We start from the raw sequence: 4,464 nt of genomic DNA on the forward strand, positions 1-4,464 counted from the left end.
TAATATAAAATGCTTAGTCACTAAAAAGGAAAAGAAAATCATTTCCATATTTACTGAAAAATTTTCACTTAAAATTTTAAAATTGAATGAGCTTAGAAGTTATTTCAGGGTAAAACTTATGTAATTTAAAGGGAGAATAAAATTATCTTTTCTTTAGCTTCTCATTTTGCTGTTCTATAATACTCTATTTTGTGAACTCTTGTTCTAGATTTGTATCTAACTAAATTTTATCTTTTCTTTTTAGTTTTCTTCAATAGGATTATACAATGTTCATTTTCCCTGTAGTGTTTAATTTTTCATGATTTGCCCTGAGAATTACCATGGCCATCAGAACAATATTTTCAGTTGTTATAAAGTGTTATTTGTTGTCATGATGTGGATTGTCCTCTGAGACACTTAGAAAGTATTAAAACCAGTGTGACATCTTAATTATTTTAAAATTGCATCATAACTTGTCCTATTATAAATTTAGATATATTCCTTGATTATCATTAAAATATTAATATTACTTTCAATTTTATACTGTTGATCTTAATTATATAAAACATTTTTTATAACTCTCCATCATGCCTAACCACAGCAAGAAACAGCCTTGATAATATTTGTTTATATTTATATAGATTTACATTCACTACCTTATTTCTTTTACATTCACTACCTTATTTCTTTTTCTATAATAAAACAAAGCATTCAGGATGTGTACTGTTATCTCTTTTAAAAATCAGAAAATGAACAAAAAGAGATTATGTATTAAAGGCCTAAGGTCACAAATGTGGTTTGTGAGAGAATAGTAAAAAAAACACAATTATTGAAGATTCTTTACAAAACTAAATTTGATTCTATATGAGCTTATTTTTAATAGTTGTTGTTTAAAATACAAATAGTTGAATTTATAAACTTCTTCAATGAGCTTCTCAAGGAGTTCTTTCTCAATTTGATTTTCCAACACCCTGAACAAGTATCTGGCATATAGCAGGGTACTCAAATAGTATTTGTTGAATGAATTAATGTTAGCTTAAAAATAGTACATATTAGTAATGCTTTTCCATTGCAGTGATGTTTATTACATTCCATTAACTGCAATCATAAATTCTCTTAATGCAGAGGATTAAACACTTCAATTCTTGCATTGTTCTTATTTTAAGGCTTACCTATTCAAAGGACAAGACTACTCACTCAATTTACTGCTCCTGGTAAAAGCAGAGGTTTGAAAAGGCTAATTAAACATTCTTATCGATACTATCAAATAAAGAAGCCATTCAAATAAACATATGTGAATATCCTCACATGTTCCTTCACCATTATTTTATGTGACAGTTGACATTTTGAGTCCAGACCCTGCATTAGAAACCTCATTACTCTCTTCTAGGATTATATAATTCTCAGAGATGAAGGATTGCTCATTGCTATTAACCTTCCTTGTAGCTTCTATGATGCAGGTGGTGTATAAAGCAGAGGTTGTGAGCTGGTGACAAGTGGCCTTGGGAGATTTTGGTTTGGCCCATACAGTGAAGTTAAGTGAGTGTTACATTTGGTACAGATACAAATGGTTTACCTGTTGTCCTAATCACACTTTTCATGTTTTCTATTAATACGCTCAGTTATTTGAGTTTATGACCCTTGGTGCAAATGAGATGATTTGGGGATAGCATTTTTGTTGCAATTCCATTAGCCAAAGAACCACATGAGTACCTACATTATTAATATGCTTCAAAGTTATAATTTAGAAAGCAGAGATCTTGAAGACCCAAATAATTATGTGAAAACCTTACCCATGACTTAAGAGTTATGTCATGAAAGAGAATTGATAGAAAGTTTTGTCTTGAAAGAACTATTTTAGATATTAGAACGATCTCATCTAGATAATTCCAAAACTATTAATTGCTGCAGAATTTAACTGTTTCCAGTAACAACGCTGGAAATCTTACAAAGGGAATCGACTGCCTGTCATGACCACGTTATCATCCCCTGTAACTTTGAGTGCCTTTATAGTAGTTCTGTTCTCCTGAGTTTAGTTGATTCTACCTAAACTCTCTAGTAATTCTTTTACAATTTTCCTGTTTTTTTCACTCAGCCATTATTGTTTTGCTTTCTGACATATAGAAATTCTTCATACACATGTATGCATTTGTAGATTCTACAAATCCTACAAAGTTTTAATTTTTTTTCTTAGTGGTTTAAAGGTGATCAGACTAATGTAGATAAATGAACAGATCTCAAACTTGGAAATGGTAAGAATTTCTCCCAGAAGTTATCAGAGTAGTAACAGAGAGGTGGAATGTTTTCCCCTTTTTTCCCTTAAGAAAACCCGGCCCTTTAATTAATTAATTAATTTTGCCCTTAACCAATGGTGGGAAAAAAAACAAAACTCCAATAAAAAAAAAAAAAAACCTTCCAAAAAAAATTAAATATTTTCCCTGATCATTTCAGGTCTCTTCAAGTGGAATGGTTGTAAATATAATCATGTTAGTTTGTTAATTTGACTTTTCTCTAGCATTAATATTAAATCAAAGATGCTTATGTCCAATATATCTTATCATAGCACAAAATTCAAACACTGTTCATAATACATTAAAAAATTCCTTATGGGAAGCATCATATAGAGTGGTTTATTTACACCCTAAATAATATTAAAGAAAAAAAGTAGTAGTTTAGATGCTAATGATTATAATTATCTAAGCTTGTGGTAAGCTTTTACCACTGTTTTCTGTCTTTCTGGAAAGTATTTTAATTGTCAGGTTATGCCTCAAGAGTTAAAAAACACATATTTCTATTTCTACTTGTCTTTTTTAACCAATTTTTAAATTTTTTAAAAACATACTTAATCTCCATATTTCTCCTTGTCTTAATCATATTTTTTATTTTCTGCATTTTATGTTGTTTTGACATCTTAAAAAGCTTGCTGGCCTCAAAAAGTCTTCCCCTTCCAGGGCCAGCCAATTCTTAGACATAGCAAAGGGCTTAGCTGGGAGAACGTCTTTCACATGCAAACCAACCAATCTTCAGGCAGCTATGGCCCCAACCACCTCTTTATCTAACCCTCAAACACCAAATCAATATTTCTCTTGCCCTAAATCAACCCTGGTACTTAGAAGCAAAAGTCCTCCCTATGGTCCAAAGCCTGACAGAAGACAGAATTATTCAAACTAGCCAACCCTAAACAGTTTGCTCTGCCCTGTCTGCCTTTCCTGCAGAAATCCCCATAAAGGATTTGGCTTAGGCTCTCCCCCAGACCACCTCTACTTCTGCCTGCTGACCAAAGCCTGGTGTCTTCCATGTGCCCTGCCTGGCATGTCATGCCCCCTTCTCCTGAGAAATGCAGTAATGAAAACCTTCTTTCAATGGCCTCAGCCACTCTGTGTCATCACTCAATTATCTCTTTACATCAAAATCCCCAGGGTACAATAATTGGAACACTAGTTGCGAAATGAGTGAACTTACATTGTTTTTAGTAAAGAAATAACTTGCGTGATTATCTAGTAAAATTTCCAAAATGGATTTCTGGGTTAAGACAGTGTAATGTCTGTAATGCAGACTCTCTAAATTTCCTATTAATACTGATGAATGCGTTAAACGAAAACATTAGCAATGATGCTATAGAGTATCACTGGACGCTGGTGTAACAGTCAACATCCTGCTTTCTTGAAGACATTTTCTCTGATCCCGTATCTGATGAGGCTGCAATGACAAATGCAATCCACTGTGTGTGCATGCTGCACATCTAAGCCAAACATCCAAACAGAAATCAATAAGACGGGGCTTAGCTTACTCCTCTCACTCTCTCTTAGATGGTTAAGAAGTTAACTAGGTCCCTGTGCTCTTTCTTAGTTGGTAAAGGTCTGCACCAACTAGAAAAATGGGAATCTGTTCTCGCCATTGCAAAGGTATGTGCTTTCTAGGGTGGTGTTTTCCTTCTGATAACACAGAGTCGCCATGTTTTCTCGCCCAAACCCAGCCTTAGAGAAAGGGCTGGTCTCCCTTATATCTCCTTTCTTATTTGAAAGGTATTGGCATCTTTCCTTTACCTCTCTAAAATTGTTAGCCTGATCCTAGAATGGGTTTAGATTTTCACAAAGGATAGAAAGATTCATTGTTTTCAGGCAGCTTCTGTTTACAGTCCTGGAGTACTCATTCCGAAGTCAAGAGAGCACAGGATCTTATCTAACTTCTTAGTAGGGTGGGAAGTTACAGAGGAAAAAAAATGCCACAAAACCCATAAAAACAACCAATTACCTATCCTGTCTGAAACATAGGAACATAATTAAAATTTATAAATACTGGGACACATCTTGTACTCCAGAAAGTCTGATTTCTCAAGTCACAGAATAATTTAGATGGTTTTGAAAGTAAATTATTGTTGGGAGACTGCATCATGGTCTAGGATCAAGCACATGCCAAAACCTTTCTTTTCCAATATGGCTATAAAATAACAAATTATACATACATACATATATATGTACATAT

This window comes from Propithecus coquereli, unplaced genomic scaffold (genome assembly GCF_000956105.1).
Source record: "Propithecus coquereli isolate 6110/MARCELLA unplaced genomic scaffold, Pcoq_1.0 Scaffold201, whole genome shotgun sequence".
Lineage (NCBI taxonomy): Eukaryota > Metazoa > Chordata > Mammalia > Primates > Indriidae > Propithecus > Propithecus coquereli.